The 20,298-nt window shown below is 32.9% G+C and overlaps 1 protein-coding gene across 1 annotated transcript in view; it reads left to right on the plus strand.

Moving 5' to 3' along the window:
• The window catches only part of LOC114331900 (orexin/Hypocretin receptor type 1-like), a 1,700,655-nt gene that overhangs the window by 246,350 nt on the left and 1,434,007 nt on the right, over positions 1-20,298 (plus strand). The window contains exon 2 of the mRNA XM_050658583.1: positions 2,399-2,426. The gene's annotated coding sequence lies outside the window, so the exon portion shown is untranslated. The remainder of the gene's footprint in view (positions 1-2,398; positions 2,427-20,298) is intronic.

Below are 20,298 nucleotides of genomic sequence, written 5' to 3' on the forward strand. Positions count from 1 at the left end.
TTGATTGATTTAAAAAAAACGCGATAATTTTATTCCCAAATAAATGGTGCTTTGAAATTCCTAATAAAATTACTTGGGTTACTATGGAAACGTATTGAGGTTGAATTGTCAAACTTGACGCTTATAAATTTAACACTAACAACTGTACGGAAATATCATTTCCTTACAATAAGGAAATGACATTTCCTTACAGTAAGGAAGTCTTGACTTTTTCTTCAAGAAATTTTGACAGGAATGTCAAAATTTCCTGGCGATTTGCGGAAAATTGATTTTTTGCAATTTCGTATTTTTCATGTTTTACTTTCAAAAAAAAATTATAAACTACTAAATTATATCTTTCCTAATAACTAAAATTTTATTCTCCATAGATTTTCATTACAGTGAACAGTTAGCGAGATATAGCTGTTTAAAACCTCTATTTACGAGCAAACACCCCCTTATTCGAGCCTTTTAAAACCACCCCAATTAAAAAGTAAGGGATCTAACGAAATTTAATTTACACAGTGTTATAGTTCTTCAAAAATTCTACAAAACGTTGTCGAGAAAACTTTTTATCACCAAAAATGAAGGAGCTATGTTTATAAAACGCGTTTTCTTTTTTCGAAATATTCGAATAGTCCGCTTAAGGAACATTTTCAATGCATGTATAATACCACAGAACTGGTTCATATACTGGAAGATGACTTAAAAACAATGTGTATTTGTACTTCTACATATTTGTAAATCCGTATTTTTGTGTAAATAAATGTTTTTGTAATTCTTTAATTCTACCTTTTTTCTGTATAGATCTATTAAATTATCTACTTATAAAAATTATAATTTTCTTAAGGGTGGTTTTTAAGGGTTGAAATATTATGATATTATATCCTAAAGCATAAAACAATCATTATTTTTAGCTAATCAAAACCAAATTTTACCCATATTAAAGTTTATAATGTTCTTATATAATTTTTGACAATAAGGGGTATTTTACACCTCTAAAGATAATCGACACCCTTGAGCATGTTATAGAATATGAAGTACAGGGTGAGATGATCCTAATCCCAAATTTTAATGTAAATCGATGCAAGCCGAAATTATTCTTTTAGGTTAAGTAATTTTTGAACCCACCCCAACAAGGGTGGTTTTAAGGGTTGAAATATTATGATAGTATATCTTAAAGCATAAAACAATAATTATGTAACTAATAAGAACCAAATGTTGACAACATTAAAGTTTAAAATGTTGTTTTATCATTTTGTTCAAGTAGTTTTTTAGGGGTAGTTTTCACCCTTAAAAAACCAAAAGCGTACAACGGCTCAATATAGAAAATGAACTAGAGGATGAAATGAGCCTAATCCCAAATTTTTGTACAAATCGATGCTGGACGAAAAAATTGCGAGGTTTTGCCATTTTTCCAGCTTCATTTCCTCGACTAATAAGCTAAGATTAGTTGGCGACAATGTTTGTGGACACAAAGAGTGAATGGGGGACCGGTTGACATCTGAAGAACGGTTGTTTGCATACTCTGTAGTTCTAAGTAGGTATTAAATGTAGAAAGAGAGATGAAATTGACTTATTAAATTGAACTGAGTAAAATTTAAGATTTAAAAAAACTTAATGAAATTAATATGAAATATTATACCACTGTTAAGTCAAACTTGAAGTCAGTGATCAGAATACAAAAATTGAAGTGTCAAGCATTATCCAAGGCCAAATGAAAACAGCTATGTGAATATTATTATGTCAATGAAATATTTAAATTTCAATAAAGGATATAGCAGTTAATATAATAATAAAATTATAAGCTATAATAATTTAACTGGACCGTACAAAAATATTTAGGGGGGTTTAAGGGAACCAAACCCTGATAAAATTTTTATGGGGTGCACAAGTTACACTTTTATTTTTTTAAGATGTTCCTGGCTTTAAGATAATAATGCCATATGTCCATTTAAAATAAAAAATTTCTAATAGTTTTTGATATATTGAAAAAAACCGATTTTCATTTTGCAACTTCAAGAGGCTATAAGTTTTTTATATGCACATTAAAGTTTTACTAAGGTAAGTTAGTTTCATTTGAACTATTTTTGGTCCCAGAATATGAGGTTTAATTTCTGACCTGCCGTTTTTTTACGCCCTCTATTTTATTTACACCAAGGTTACACCAAGCATATTTATGTTTATTCCAAAGGTTTGGTTTCCTTTACGATTGTCCGTTGACTTCTTTCTGTTTCAGTTGTTCAAATGGTCACTTCGAGGTATCTGAGTGTGGTTACCTTTTCAAAATTTGAAGTTGTTGTTCTTCAGGTGTCCTTCTTGTTTTTATTTGTTTTGTCGGAATAATATTTTTAAAATTTTTAATAAATTTCAGACCTTTGCCATATAAAAATTTGTTAATAACCTATGTTTGTTTCAGATTCCTTCAATTTCTCTTTGGCGGTGAGGTAAGTTTATAATTCACTATAGGGCAGACAATGCGGGTATTTGGTTCGGAATTCCATCCTACTACATCGATTTACTTGATATTTTTGCAGTAAGTAGGGAATAACACAAGAAATAAAGTCTATCCTATATACTATGGCGCGTTTATATAGGGGGCGGTTCCCGCCCCTTCAAATGGGTGGAAAATATTTTGGTAAAAATATCCTCGAAAGTGGCTATATAACCTAATTCTAAGCAAAAACTGTTCTATAATTCATTTTTAAAAACTCAATTCCTTTTGAGATATTCGTGGTTGAAAGTTGACCATTTTCATTGAAAAATGACACCTTTTCGGACGGTTTTTTGAGAATACATTAAAATTCTGTATCTAACTAAAAAAACTATATCAAATATTTTTGTAGCTTATAAAAAAACAAAGAGACTCGTTCCTTCATAAATCTGGTTATAACACAAAAAAAGATATGGTGGGTGAAAATAGTTTGTTGTTTGGTGTATGCTTAAATCGAATGTATTTAACTTGAAATAGAGAAACGGTCGATTTTAGATGGATTAGATGAATGCAATTAATACCTTTTGTAGTGATTGAAAAGACTTTAAAAATAAGCAATATTAAATGTCGATTACATTCAAACTAAGCGAAATATAAAAAAATGATGACTCATGTATTTTAACAAAAAAATGAGAAGTACATTTAACCCCTCGTACATTTTATTATAGTGTTATTTCTATGTTCAAAAAGTTGAACGGGTTGAAAATGAATGGTTTTTGAAAAACATAAGATCAAATTATAGAGCACATTTTTAAATTTTCTCAAAAATACTCCTTTTTCTCCATGTAACTCGAAAATGATAAGAGATACGGAAAAAAGATACCGTACAAAAATGTAGGGTTTTTCTAGGTAATAATTTTGTTTTTGTTTTTCGTTACTGTGTCTCTTATCATTTTCATTTAAAAATGCACTATATAAAATTTAAAGATGCGCTGCTATAATTTGATCTGTTTTTTTTTTCAAAAACCATTCATTTTAAACCCGTCCAACTTTTTGAACATAGAAATAACACTAGAATAAAAGGTATCGGAGAAGGAAAATGATGCATTTAAATTCTGGTGGATAAGAGGTTAAATATACTTCTCATTTTATAGTCTCTATATCTCATATATTAAATATACTTCTCTCGCTTAGTTTGAATATGATTTACATTTAGTATTACTAAGTTTAAAGGTATTTTTAAGCACTACAAAAGGTATTGGTAGCATAATACACCTAAAATCGACCGTTTCTCTGTTATTTCAAGATGAATATATACACCGATTTGAGAATGCACAAAAAATAAACTTTTTCCACCTACCGTATCTCTTTTTGTATTATAACTAAAAGATTTATAAAGGAACGAATCTCTTTGTTTGCTTATTGGCTACAAAAATCTTTTACATAGTTTTTTTAGTTAGATGCATAGTTTTTAAGGTATTCGCAAAAAGCTGTTCGAAAAGGTGTTATGTTTGAATGAAAATGGCCAATTTTCAACCACGTATAACTCAAAAGTATTGAGTTTTCTAAAAAAAGTATACAACAGTTTTTGCTTTGAATTGGGTTCTCTAGCCACTTCCGTAGTTATTTTAACCAACAAATTTTCCACCCCCGCGGAGGGGTGAAAACCGCCCCCAAGATAAAAGCTCCATAATATATAGAGTAGACTTTTAATTAGGAGATAGGTAGAGGCTATTCCCAAAATTTAATTAGAATCCATACAGTAGGATAGAATCCGGAGGTAATATCCTGTTCTTGCTCTCATTGATTGGCGTACCAATTAAGGCTTAATTTTGTTAATATTGAACAATAGTTTTTAGGTTGTTTATTATAAAATGTGCGAGCCGTGTCTTTTTATAATTTTAATTAATTTTTACACTGCACGAAACTGCTACAGTAGATCTAAAACTATTTTCTAGTGAATTTTTTTATTATAAAATTCTTGTGTAGCACTGAAATGGAAATTGAATTGGAAATTGGAGCACTGTTTTGGCAGTTAACACCTGCACATTGTGCACATCCTCTACATGTTGTAGCGTTTGTAAGAACAAATAATTTTTCTGCAGGTAATAGTTAAAAGTTATTCTAATTGTTTATAAGCAAAAAATAGACGTTTTTGAAAATAATTTTTACAATATTTGAATTTATTTTTCGTCATTTTTTTAAATAATATTGATAGAACAAATCTTCATCTTTCATAAACTATCCATAGGTTTACTGTAACTTTATCATGTTCTCTGTTAATACCAAACGAATATATCTATACTAAATTTACAATCAAAATTCAGTAGAAATAAACAAACCAAGACAAGTTAAATGTTACAAGGAGCACTCCCGAATCATAACTTACAATGTATAAACTTCTTAAATCATGATTTGGGATTTACAATGTATATACATTGTAAATTATGATTCGGGAGTGCTCCTAGTAGCATTTAACGTGTCTTTGTATGTTTATTTCTACTGCATCTTGATTGTAAATTTAGTATAGCCATGTTTTAGCTGCCACTGATTTGGTATATCATGAATAAATATTGCTCACAACAAAAAATTCACCAACAAGAAACAGAGAATGACAACATCACCCAAGAAGAAGTACACGAAGCAATCAAGAGATCAAAAAATAAAAAACACCAGGTCCGAACAATATACCAAATTAATTAATTAAATAAGGGGGTACAAAAATAATAGAAGAAATAAGAACATTATTCCAAAAAATTGTAAACATGACAATGCCAGAGGAATGGAGAGAGAGTATAACAATACCCAACTGCAAGAGAGTCGTAAAAACAGATCCTATGAACTACCGAGGAATTACACTACTCAGTTCTACATCAAAACTATTGACAAATATTCTATCCTAAAAAATATACAGGAAAGTCGGTGTATCGAAAAAGATACAGGGTTTCCGCCCAAACAGATCTACAGTAGACGGTATCTTCATCATGCGACAATTAGTTGACAAATCAATAGAATTCGACAAGCCCATGTTCACATGTTTTGTAGATCTGAAACAGGCATCCGTCAGAGTACGATTGAAGGACATGCTCACTATCCTAGGAAAGAAAAACAAGTCAGAAATACAAAAACAAAATCAAGGAGCTCAATAGATCCAACAAAACAAGAATAAGAACAACACACAGGTTCACGGAAGAAATCAAAATCAATATCGGCATTAGACAAGGGGACTGCTTCAGTCCATGCGTATTTAATTTAATAATGCATGAAGTTATAGCTAGTGTTACCAAAATGAATAAGGGATATAAAATGGGTAACCGAACCATGAGAATACTTTTCTACGCCGATGATACAATCTTAATAGCCGAAAACGAGGATGACTCACAATGCTTACTACAAAAATTTAAAATAACTGCCGAAAAGTATAACCTGACACTATCAACAGAGAAAACCCAATTGATGCTAATATACAAGAACCCAATTAGATGTAAATGAGTAGTGTGCGACCATATAATCGAACAGGTAATGGCTTCTAGATACTTGGATGTGGAAATATCTAGCGACAGGCATCTGGCGGAATAAATATAAGAGCACCGAAAGAAAAGTCCGCATTTATAAGACATGTGATAGACCCGTAGTAACATAAGCAGCTGAGACAAGTGCCGAAACAACAAAGATCAAACAAATATTGAGAACAACAGAGATGAAAACCCTAAGATCCATAAGAGGTATCACACTCAGAGACAGAATACGAAACGAAGATACATTGAGAGAGCTAAGCATTCAAGACGTAGTGAGATAGACAAGAGTACGACGACGCATGTGGATAGACCACGTATTTCGGATGGACCCTGAACGTATGGCGAAATGGGCGAAGAAACAGAAGCCCAACAGTAAGCGGCCCATAGGAAGACCCAAAAAACGATGATAGGACATCTGGAGCTCCGGATTGCAACAGAGACTGTAACAGAAGGAACAGGACATAGTCATATTAAAAGAAAAAGAAGAAGATGAATAACCATATAATGTCGGTCCTCGTATTTGCAAACATATATTCTCTTAGCTTATGCAGGTAATGGTAATCCTTTACGTAAACAAGTAATAGTAAGGGAGGCAAATATATCTACTAAATTTGCAGTCACTCGAGTATTATGGGGACCTATTGGGTTGTGAACATTAGGTCCTAAAACCAAAAAAACCTAAGTTAAATTTTCCGCTTTAGTGGGGACTTTCCATTTTTTAATCTAATTTTTCCTTTCCACATATATTTCGGTTTTTGATCTGACGTTCACTTCGCGAAATATTCACTTTTTTTTGTGAAATTTTGTGACTCGCCCATTTCCTTACGCCCCGCACAAATCGTCAGATTTTTTAAATAGACACTGTTCTGCATGGGTCTAGGACAGGGGTCGGCAACCTTTTGAGTCGGAAGAGCCAAAAATTACAATTTACAAAATTTCAAAGTTTTTAAAGAGTCACAATTTTTTTTGTCGACAATAAATTGTACTCACATAAATAAAAGTTCTTTGATAAAAAAATTAATCTATTTATTCATAATATGTATGCAGTGAGCACGTAAAGGTTGGAATAAATTCATTTTCTCGAGAATGGACGATTTTGGAAAAAAATCCCGAAACAGGTCAATTTTTATTTTTAAATTACGACTTTTTGGCATATATCTCTTACTAGTGGCGTCACCCTTCTGGGCGTGATGACGTCATCGATGATTTTTTTAAATGAGAATATGGTCGTGTGATAGCTCATTTGAAAGATAATTCAATTCTCTATTCAGTAATATAAACATTCACATAATTATTTATACAGAGTGTCCAAAACAAATTTTTTTGGATTAAATTTATTGACATAAAAAGAAGAATGTATGTAATTTATTTAATTCAAAACACATTTTACTGCTCTCAGAAAACATAAAAAAATATTTATTTGAAAAGTAATCATTGCTTTTCGCTTAAATTAAATGTTCAAATTGTCACGAGGCTGGTGGGTGGCTGCTTTAATATTGAATTTAAGCAGAAAACAATACTTATTTGCCAAATAAACATTTTTTTCCTGTTTTCGGATAGCAGTAAAATGTATTTTGAATTAAATAAATTACACACATTCTTCTTTTTATGTCAATAAATTTAATTCAAAAAAAAATTTTTTGGGTACCTTGTATAAATAATTATGTGAATGTTTATATTACTGAATAGAGAATTGAATTATCTTTCAAATGAGCTATCACACTACCATATTCTCATTTAAAAAAATCATCGATGACGTCATCACGCCTAGAAGGGTGACGCCACTAGTAAGAGATATATGCCAAAAAGTCGTAATTTAAAAATAAAAATTGACCTGTTTCGGGATTTTTTTCCAAAATCGTCCATTCTCGAGAAAATGAATTTATTCCAACCTTTACGTGCTCACTGTATATTATGTAGTGTTTTTGACATAATATGTATATATTTTCTTACATTTCATTTATTTGAGTTAAAAATTAAAACAAATATTCACTTACAACACTAACTTGTACTTCAATGACAAACAATTGAGCATTTAATCTCAATGGGAGCGTTGGATTTGTATGGTTTTAGAAAGTTTGGGTAAATCTGGCTCATAACTTGTTGTTTTCAGTTTCAAACACAACTCTAAATTTTCATTTGTTAGTTTGCTTTTTAGTTTACTTTTAATTATATTCATGCAAGAGAACGCTTTTTCGCAAGAATATATCGATCCAAATATAGTTAGCACTCCAAATGCCAACTTCTTTACCTCACTGTAGCACTAGCAATCTGGAAGACTATTCCATGCGTCGAATATAAGTCCCTCAATTCGCGGCATTTCTTTCAAAGCTGTCCACTTTTGTTACGTTACGTACATACATTTCTGGACCTCCTACTCTTCCAACTTGCTTTTCAATTCTGTAAGTTTTCCACTCCACAAAGCTTTACTTTTTTATCGATCAATTGCATTCCTAAAAATCAAGTATCAATTATTCCAAATGGCTCAACGTGGATTTCGTTACTATTTTTGTTGAGAGGATTTACTATGAATGTTAGAGTGATTTTGTTGGTTTTGAATTATTCAAATGTGCCAGCAAATTCATCTTTAATTTTTTTTGTAACTGTGCTAAAGTAATTCGTGTCAACATTTGCATTGGTTTTATCGCGATATTTTGGTAATTATTTTGGTAAAATAAATAATATTTGCGTGTGAAACTAAAGAGCCGCAGCTTCACATCCAAAGAGCCGCATGCGGCTCGCGAGCCGCAGGTTGCCGACCCCTGGTCTAGGAAAGTCGGTCGAGAACACTTCGTCGACGGAAAATTAGTCGACAACCTTTGGTCGACAAACATTTTCGGTCGCCGACGAACATTTGTTCGAATGGATTTTTCATCGACAAACTGATATTTATCTTTAGAGGATAAAGTGATTAATGGTGACAAATGACAGATTATTGGTTTTTATTTTGTTAACTGGATTATTGTATTATGTATACCTGAATTTATTTTTTTTGGGTTTTGTTAATTTTTTTCTAAATGTTAATTATTTTTAAATTTGATGAAAAAATTGTCTGCGGTGCGAGAGTAGACAGCAAATATAAATCGATATTTTAATTAGTGATGTTGTACCGTTCTTCTTTTTTGTGTCGTTGCACTTGCGAACGGAGCATTTCCGGACAAGTCACATTTGGGGCCACTTGCGGACAAGACGAAATATGCGAGATGCTGAGGTAAATAAATTGTTCGGAAAACGAGGCATTTCCGTACAATGTTTTCGACTGCAATAATCAGTCAATATCAATAAAAAAGTAAAGAAATCGTGAGAATAAACTACTCTTTACACTTTATCCAAGACTTAGGACTGGAAATCTATAAAATATTTTTTTTGATATGGTACAAAGAAACTAACTTTATATATTGGTGTGTTTCCGCCACGTATTATTCCCTTTGGGTCTTTGTGGACGAAAAATCCATTCGATCAAATGTTCGTCGACGAATTGTCATTCGATGAATTGTGCATTCGACCAACTGTTTGTCGACCAAACGTTGTCGCCTAATTTTCCGTCGACGAAGTGTTCTCGACCAAATTTCCGACACCGGTTCTGCATGTACCTTATCTTAACCTAACAATTTAGAATTATTCTAGTATATATACTTTTTCGGACCCCCTTAACAAACTCCCCTGTATTAAGAGCAAATATATGGTAGGGGTTCATTTACAGGGTACAAGGTACAAGGTACAATCCCCTTGTGATTTTCCGACGCACTCGAGTAACTGCAAAAATCCCTTGGGCTCCCCTATCATAATATTTTTATTGAATCGTCTACGTAAATAGTTCATTCTAGGAAATAATTACAAAAGTATTTTCCATAATATTATTTTAGACATAAATATTATCACAAACGACTTTTACCGCCAATAAATTTTTAATGATTTTTACGTACCTACCTTATTCAAATGTCATGACTCTCACAACCTTTGATTTGTTAAGTGACAGTATATTTTAACTTTACTTAAATATAACATTAAAACAAATGTTGTATTACATTAAAGTAAATAATAAATTTATTACATTTTGCTTTTCCAGAAATTTCCAATAATTCTGTAATATCTATCGGGTAATAGTCTAGGGGTAAACTAGTTAAGATAATAATATATATCCTTTTACCAAATCCTGTTTTGTTTGTTAAAAAAAAAACCAAACCAAACAAACTTTGAAAAATTAAAATTGTTCCATTACAAGCTAAGATATTGCAATTTTTTTTGCATCTTTTGCCAAAATCCCAAATCTCTCATATTTATTCATTATTGTTTGTAAAATAATAATATATTACTTTATTTATTTATCAGTAAATAATAAGACTGTATCGTTTTCTTCATCATCGTTATTTGTTGTAAATTTTTTGAATAGTTTCTTGTTATTTCCGCAAAAGAAGCAACATTTAACTGTCGAAGAAGTGCATATACATGCATTTCTTGTGCATACCAGTGTCTGTACAATTGATACCAATTTATTCACTGGTGGAAAAATTATTTCAATTTTCCGGAGCATTAAATTTTCTTTGTCTAATACCCACAAAAATTCTTCAGGATTCAAAGTACTGCTGATTTTGTAATAAATTTGCTGTAATAAATAAATTAAACAACAAGTAATTGGACCTCGTAAGTCCTAGGTTTTCACCCAAAGTAATCGAAAGTAGAAATGGAAGTCGATATTTGAACGCTTCGTGTAACTTTGCATCGATCGATATACGATTTAACTAATTTTTAGTAATTTTGACTAAACTTTGGGTCATCATTGTTTAAACATAAATGACTTCAAAACAGGAATCATAGATTAAAACTCAACTTTTCAATACGCTTCGATTGATGTGTTACATGTACTATTTCTGCGACTATAACAGCACTTCTGGTTAGAACTTTTTAAGCGGAAATGATATAAAATCTAAAACCAAAATTTGTTCTCATCTTGCTAAGACGCGTCGAATAATATATCGCTTATATTATTTCGGTGACTTTAGAACAGTTGATACCGTTGCAACTCTAAAACCGGAAGTACGATGACAAATTTCTCATCCTCAGTACCATGCTTGGATTATAAACTTTCATTTGACATCTCATTTGTCATTCTATCTGTATTAATAATGGATGAGTTGTATTCGCCGACGCAAGACAGATGAACAGACTGTCATGAAACCGGAAGTATATATTTGTTCCCATCTTGCAAAGTAGCGTCGAATAATATATCACGTGTACTATTCCGGTGGCTTTAAAACAGTACTTCTGGTCGCATTTATAAAACCGGAAGTCCTAGGTCAAATTTCGCACATTTAGTACCATCCTTGGATTATAAGCTTTCATTCGACACCTCAGTTGTTATTCTACCTGGTATAGTGACGGAGGAGTTATATTCGCAGTCGGACGGACAGACGGACAGACAGCCTAGGTCAAATTTCTCACATTTAGTAACATCCTTGTATTGTAAGCTTTCAGTTGACACCTCATTTGTCATTCTAGTTGTTATAATGACGGAAGAATTATATTAGCGGTCGGACGGAGCGACAGACAGACAGCCTAGGTCAAATATCTTACCTTTAGTATCATCCTTGGATTACAAGCTTTCATTTGACACCTCATTTTTCATTCTACCTGGCATAATGACATAGGAGTTATATTCGCGGTCGGACGGACCGACGGGCAGACAGCCTAGGTCAAATATTTCACATTTACTACCATTCTTGGATTATAAGCTTTCATTTGACACCTCATTTGTCATTCTAGCTGTTATAATGACAGAAGAAATATATTTGCGGTCGGACGGACCGACGGACAGACATCCTAGGTCAAATATCTCACCTTTAGTACCATCCTTGAATTACAAGCTTTCATTTGACACCTCATTTGACATACTACCTGGTATAATGACGGAGGAGTTTTATTCGCGGTCGGACGGACAGACGGGCAGACAGCTTAGGTGAAATATCTCACCTTTGTACCATCCTTGGAGTACAAGCATTCATTTGACACCTCATTTTTCATTCTACCTGGCATAATGACGGAGGAGTTATATTCGCGGTCGGACGGACCGACGAACCGACGGGCAGACAGCCTAGGTCAAATATTTCACATTTACTACCATTCTTGGATCATAAGCTTTCATTTTACACCTCATTTGTCATTCTAGCTGTTATAATGACAGAAAAAATATATACGCGGTCGGACGCACCGACGGACAGACATCCTAGGTCAAATATCTCACCTTTAGTACCATCCTTGAATTACAAGCTTTTACACCTCATTTGTCATTCTACCTGGTATAATGACGGAGGAGTTTTATTCGCGGTCGGACGGACCGACAGACAGTCTAGGTCAAATATCTTACCTTTAGTACCATCCTTGGATTACAAGCTTTCATTTGACACCTCATTTGACATACTACCTGGTATAATGACGGAGGTGTTTTATTCGCGGTCGGACGGACCGACGGGCAGACAGCTTAGGTGAAATATCTCACCTTTGTACCATCCTTGGATTACAAGCATTCATTTGACACCTCATTTTTCATTCTACCTGGCATAATGACGGAGGAGTTATATTCGCGGTCGGACGGACCGACGAACCGACGGGCAGACAGCCTAGGTCAAATATTTCACATTTACTACCATTCTTGGATCATAAGCTTTCATTTTACACCTCATTTGTCATTCTAGCTGTTATAATGACAGAAAAAATATATTCGCGGTCGGACGCACCGACGGACAGACATCCTAGGTCAAATATCTCACCTTTAGTACCATCCTTGAATTACAAGCTTTTACACCTCATTTGTCATTCTACCTGGTATAATGACGGAGGAGTTTTATTCGCGGTCGGACGGACCGACAGACAGTCTAGGTCAAATATCTTACCTTTAGTACCATCCTTGGATTACAAGCTTTCATTTGACACCTCATTTGACATACTACCTGGTATAATGACGGAGGAGTTTTATTCGCGGTCGGACGGACCGACGGGCAGACAGCTTAGGTGAAATATCTCACCTTTGTACCATCCTTGGATTACAAGCATTCATTTGACACCTCATTTTTCATTCTACCTGGCATAATGACGGAGGAGTTATATTCGCGGTCGGACGGACCGACGAACCGACGGGCAGACAGCCTAGGTCAAATATTTCACATTTACTACCATTCTTGGATCATAAGCTTTCATTTGACACCTCATTTGTCATTCTAGCTGTTATAATGACAGAAGAAATATATTCGCGGTCGGACGGACCGACGGACAGACATCCTAGGTCAAATATCTCACCTTTAGTACCATCCTTGGATTATAAGCTTTCATTTGACACCTCACTTGTCATTCTAGCTGGTATATTGACGGAGGAGTTGTGATCACAGACAGACAGACAGACAGACAGACAGACAGACATACAGATAGACAGACGGACAGACGGACGTGGATAATTTAAAGTTTTCATATTTTTTCAAAATTGGGTGAAAACAAAAACAAAAATTTATTTTGTGATGTGTACTTCGATATGTTTATTATTTTTCCTTATTGTTGTTTTTTTTTATGTAGCTAATGCCTCGACAACTAATGGCCATTGGCATGGTAGGTACGGTGACTTTGTGCAGTTAGTACCTGGTGTCATGTGCAGTGTGTGTGTCGAGTAAGTGTCTTGTTACTTTGCAAAGTCGACGTCATTGTCTTTGCAAGAGACGCCAATTGTATCCGAACGTCTGCGGTCCCTCCGGTGAGTACCGATCCCACAAGGACAGAAACTATTTTCATTTATTAATTTATAATAAACGAAAAATCCGACAGCTTGTTTATTAGTGCACCCTAATATATATGTGCGTAAGTTGGCATTGGATCCTTGACATGTAACACCGTTGCCATATCCTCTATTTTTTCGTACTATCACATTACATAAAGTTGCATTTAAAAATAGTTTTGAAACATCAATTATGTAAAGTTTTTTTTGTTGTTGTTTTTACCAATTTTGAAAAAATGTGAAAACGTTGAATTATCCACGTCCGGTTCGTCCGTCTGTCTGTCAGTCTGTAAACTCAACTCCTCCGTCATTAGGTATACCAGGTAGAATGACAAATGAGATGTCAAATGAAAGCTTATAATCTAAGGATGGTAGTAAAGGTTAGAAATTTGACCTAGGCTGCCTGAACGGACGGACAGACAGCTTAAGAGGAAACAGTAGCGATCAACAGGTAACAACAAACGCGTTCCAAGATTGCGGCTCTAATTTTGAATATTTTGTCGAGATATTTGGCACACATATTCGTAATATAATAGAGAATGGCGGTGCAGAGCCCAATTTCAGAAATATGTTAGTACCTATGTGGAAATTGCTCTATAACTAAATAAAATATTGAAAAAAGGAGCCTGTACCGCCATTAAGAAAGACAAAAAAATAAACTTTCTTCAAATAGACTTTTTTATCCCATGCCTAGATTTTGTGTAATCTTGGAACTACTAAAAGTCGATTTTTTTATAACAAGAAATCGAACGTCACTAACTTGGCGACATTTCGCCTGTGTGTATAAAAATTATTGTTTTTGATAGTATAAACGTCACTGTCAGTGTCGAATTACCGACTCATTCTTGCCTCACTTTTGAAAGTTCGCAGAACTTTCGCAATCGTGGACCGCTTTTGTTGCTACCTGTTGATTGCTACTGTATCACCTTAAGTCATATTTCTCACCTTTAGTACCGTCCTTGGATTATAATCTTTCATTCGACACCTCATTTGTCATTCTACCTGGTATAATAACGGAGGAGTTGTGTTCACGGACAGACAGACCGACGGACGGACGGACGGACAGACGGACGTGGATAATTCAAAGTTTTCATATTTTTTCAAAATTGGGGTCAATTTAAACGTTCTTATAAAATTATTCTATTATTCTTCTAGGTAAATTTAACATTGATTGAAATTATGAAAGAAATAAAAAAAGTATGGCAACACTGTGACTCACAAACATAAGATTCAGATGTAGGTTACATAGGGTGCACTAATAAACAAGCTGTCCGAAAAATCTCTGACCCTGGTGAGATTCGAATTCACGACCTTTCGATCCAAAGGTAGGCGCTCTTACCACTGAGCCACAGAGGGGGTTATGTTTTTGCTTAAATGTATTCGGTTACTTGTCCATTTCATTGTTGTTTGTTATTTATTCTTTATCATTTGATCTAACGACTTTTGTTTTTTTTATTTACAGACTTAAATTTTTTTTTGAGATTTGTTACAATTATTATTGTTTTACCATTGCATTTCAAAATCTTCTCTGCTTTCTGCAAGTAAAATTATATCATCTGAGTATAAAAGTATCTGCGATTTTTTGTAAGATTATTATCACTGCTTTGCCACAGAGGGGGTTGTTATGTTTTTGCTTAAATATATTCGGTTACTTGTCCATTTCATTGTTGTTTGTTATTTATTCTTTATCATTTGATCTAACGACTTTTGTTTTTTTTATTTACAGACTTAAATTTTTTTTTGAGATTTGTTACAATTATTATTGTTTTACCATTGCATTTCAAAATCTTCTCTGCTTTCTGCAAGTAAAATTATATCATCTGAGTATAAAAGTATCTGCGATTTTTTGTAAGATTATTATCACTGCTTTGTCCCATTAGGAATAGTTCTATATTTTAGACATTTATTATTAAATATCATTTTTAATTTAGGAGTGTAGGCGAAAAATTTCGGGTCAATGCTTTTTAAATGCATTCATTTTTTTCGAATCTTGAGAAAAGTAGTAAGTATTTTTAAAAGATTTTAACGTAGTATGAAAGATTACATTATTACCGAGAGCCGAATGTCTCTGAAAACTTCTATAATGTTTATTTTAATATGTTACAAGGGTGAAAAGAAGAGATTTCAAACAAAATAATATTAATTAAGATTTAAAAATTTAATAAAAAAAAATATTAATTTCAAATATCTCATCCAAAAGAAACTTTTTGTTTTTTCTAAGGGACTTTCAGCCCTTGGTAATAACGTAATGTTTCATTCCGTGTTTAAATTTTTTAAAAATTATTTATTATTTTTCTCAGGATTCTAAAAAAAAAGGAATGTATTTAAACAGCATTGGTCTGAAATTTTGCGCCTACGTTCAAAGGATCATTAATCTCTTTTATTAATCTCTGTCAGTAAATCTTGGTATGTGCTGAGCTTACGTTCATTGTTTTCTTATTTGTTTGACTTTTTTACTTGGTTTATTCACTTTAAAATCATAGGTATAATTTCTATCATTTTACTGTTATTTTTAGGAACTTCCACCTTTTTCTGTGTTCTTCACCCGTCTTATATTTTAACACTATTTTCTCCACTTTACCCTCTGTATAATTTAGTTTATTAACATACTTATTAGCCCAGTAAAAGCCCGTTTTGAATTGTCATTTTCAAGGCAACTCAGAATTGCATGAAAATTTTGATTTGTGTTCTACTTACTTTTTACTTTCCACTTCAAAGTTGAATTTGTGCCGTTGGTTGCTCTTACTTGGGTGGAGAGTCGGTGAAAAAACGCATGTTTAAAATAAGCCCGGAAATGGATAAATTGACTGATTATAAGCAACTTTCCTTCCATAGAGTTTTTCATGTCATTACTTTTCGAGTTATTTCCGATTGAAAATGTTTATTTTTCGATAAAAAAAACTACGTTGTCGGACGGTTTTCGCAAATAACTCAAAAAAAAAAATTTATCGAAAAAAATTATTAGAGAATCAAAAAAACTGCGTATCAGTAAAGTCTATAAACCGAGTACAAGCAAAGTTGTAGCTCATGAAAAATACGTTCTTATTCGTCTAATTACAAATCAAACATTTTATCGTGAAATCGCCGAAAAATTAAGCAATTTCCGGGAAAAACTTATTAAAATTTTTTAAAGTGTTTAAAAAAACCTTTATTTTTGTTTTTAACAAAAGTTTATAGCATCAAAAATAAACGAGTTACGCTGAAAAAATTTGGCCCCTATTTTGGAAAAAAATCGTGAAAAACTCCTCCTATTTAGGACCATAAATAAAGTTAATCGTTACCGCTTTACTATTTACTTTAAATTTATATGTATTGTTTATAGAATCTGTAAGTTTTGACTGGATTGAGGTGCTTATTAAAAAAAATTATTGTTATAATAAAAAAAAATTGTTCTAAAAATGTTGGAAAAATTTCCTTTTTCAAAATAACTTAAAAATATTAGTGATACGAAAAATCTCAAAAAGCAAAGTAGGTTTTGCTGTTATAAATATGCTGGTTTCGTTTTGTTTCTCTTTAAAACAAAAATTGGTTAAGGAACAAAAGATTGCTCTGTTCAAAGTTTCATACACTCGTGATTAGTGATTCGTTTAAGCCCTTTCACCTATAAACCATTCAAAAATGAGCACCTTAAACCGATGAAACTGACAGATCATATACAAAATAGATAAGTAAAGTAAATTTTTTGTACAGCGGTAACGATTAGTTTCATTTGGGGAACTAAACACGGGGAGATTTTCATGATTATTTTACAAAAAAAAGGGCGGCCAACTTTATTTTGAGCGTAACTCGCTTATTTTTAATGCTAGAAATATTACCAACAATTAAAATGAAGCATTTTTCAACACTTTAAAAAAGTATAAATGGGTTTTTCCCGAAAAGTGCTTTATTTTTTGGTTATTTTACGATATTCGATTTGGAATTGGAAGAAGAAAAACGTATTTTTCATGAGCTATAAATTTGCTTTTGCTGGATTTATAGGCTTCACGAATACATTAGTCTTTTCGTTTAATTCTAAGCTGTATTTTTGCTAAAAATATTTTTTTCCCTCAAATATTTAATTTTTTAATTATGTGCGAAAAACCGTCTGGAAACATTTTCAATCGCAACTAACCCAAAAAGTATTGACTTACGTAAAAAACTATAGAACGGAATTTGCTTGTAATCAGTCAATATATCCATTTCCGGGCTTATCTTAAACGTACGATTTTTGGCCCTCGAGAAGTAATGACTATCACCCTCCAAGTAAAAGCAACCAACGCCACAAATTCAACTTTGAAGTGGAGTGTAAGTAGAACCTAGAGACCAATTTTCATGCAATTCGGAGTTGCCCCTGAAAATTACACGGTATCGCCGTATTTACCGTTCATTTACTGGACTATATAGTATGCTCTAGAAGTTTAGCTGGTGTAAAATACATGTATTTTCAAATAAATCGAAAACTTCATAATATGGGACTACATAATATATTATATAGACACATATTTTTAGAGAATTGCAAAACTTGCAATTTTGTACTCTACAAAATTTTGCGTATCTCTACCAATTTTTTATTTATTTGAAAAATGGAGGGAACATTTTCCGTTATTTTAAATATAAAAAAATTACGCTCGAGAAGGGGCGGCATCCCTCTCAGGAAAACAGCACCCTAAGGAAGTGATACCGCATTCATTAATAATTAGTTGTAAGGTAGTCAGGAAAGAAAAATAATTATTTCCGCAAATCGCCAGGAAATTTTGACATTTCTGTCAAAATTTCTTGAAGAAAAAGTCAGGACTTCCTTACTGTAAGGAAATGTCATTTCCTTACTGTAAGGAAATGATATTTCCGTACAGTTGTTAGTGTTCTATTTATAAGCGTCAAGTTTGACAATTCAACCTCAATACGTTTCCATAGTAACCCAAGTAATTTTATTAGGAATTTCAAAGCACCATTTATTTGGGAATAAAATTATCGCGTTTTTTTTAAATCAATCAATATCTGTCGAATTTTAAACGATTTGGGGAAAAATAGTATGTTTACCTCGTAGGAAAAGCCACATTCCTGGACTCTGTGTTGCTAAGTCTCGGCTTGCGCCTCGACTTAGCAATCTTCACAGTCGTCCAGGAATGTTAAGCTTTTCCTACCCGGTAAACAATGTACTATTTTTAAACTGATACAATCGATTACATATTTTTAAAATAGCTAAGTTGTTTATTGCGTGAAAGAGGTTTGTTGGCCATAATATGTCATGTTAACGAGGACGCGGACATTGAAAGATTGTTAAAAGTTCTCTGTTATCTATCAGTGCGGAACATCAGATTAACAACAAAGATTAATCCTTTGTGGTCATTGTATGATGTATATGACACCATTATTACTCGTATAAGTTTACTTACAATTTGGCCCACATGTCGCCTGGCATGTCAGAGATGAAATTCGTAAATCACAGTTTTAGTATTTGGCATCTCATTAAGTCTCATATTTTTGTTAACCATTATTTTTCTTATTACGGTGCTGTGCACCTATTGCGTTGGAGAATTATCCTAAGGCATCTATTAGAGCAGCAGGAGTCGCAGGAGGATTAGCTTGAGTACAGAAATACTGATTAGACCCGAATATACCCAGACATACAATATGCACATCACTTGACATAAAACCACACCTACTTGAAAAATTCACTACATCCTTCCAAACATACTATAGATTTCAAATACTACAGTACCTAACACGAATTCATACACTTATACTTTTTTACATTCTCTCACTCTATCTTCGAAACATGGCATTCCAGGACCTCAATGTTAACAGAATGAAACGGATTTCCCTATATATCTATATAAAAATTACGAATTTTTACACTATTTTTACCCACTTAAACTCAATTTTTGCGGAGAATTAATAGAACCAGAGTGCAGTTGGCCGCGACCAGAAATAAGTGCAGTTGTACGATCCGATTCGAAAGAGTGTGGGGAGTGACAGCGACTCAACGACGCGAGAGACTCGACACATGCGCGAGAGAGAAGAGACATGCGCGGCAATAGACAATAGAAAAATGGCGAGAGACAAGTGAATTTTTAATTTAGATGTAATCAATTTGTTTTATAAGTTTTTGTATCAATAAAGTTAAAGTGTATTACCCCAGGCTGTGGGTGAAAAATAGGTCGATTTCAGGATATAATTCAGGAATTTTTGAAACCTATCAGGTGTTGTAAAGGACGATGCCAGGAATAACTTCTACTAAAATGTAACCAAAAATATTGTGCGCTTTTTTTATATCGCGATTTTCATTTGTTAAATTTGCAATTGTTAAAGATTTATAATTTTGCAGCTTAGGATATTGATTTTAGAGAAAAACTTTTTAATAGAAAATTGTAGTAAATTAAAAACCTACAATTTGAGCTATGGTAAGTTTAATTTCGTTTATTGGTTATTGCAAAACAGCCGAAAAGTCCAAATTGGCCGTTTTTTACAATTGCATTATTTATTGTACAAATCATTTTATAATATTTTTTAAAGCTTTAAAATGAAGATCTTTCAATTCCAAACATAAAAAAAGTTGTAAAGCTAGATTAACGAATTTGTTGCTTAGATATTATAAATGGTTTATCCCAAGAGGTCAAATGTCGAAG

The sequence above is a fragment of the Diabrotica virgifera genome, chromosome 8, assembly GCF_917563875.1.
Source record: "Diabrotica virgifera virgifera chromosome 8, PGI_DIABVI_V3a".
Taxonomy (NCBI): Eukaryota; Metazoa; Arthropoda; class Insecta; order Coleoptera; family Chrysomelidae; genus Diabrotica; species Diabrotica virgifera.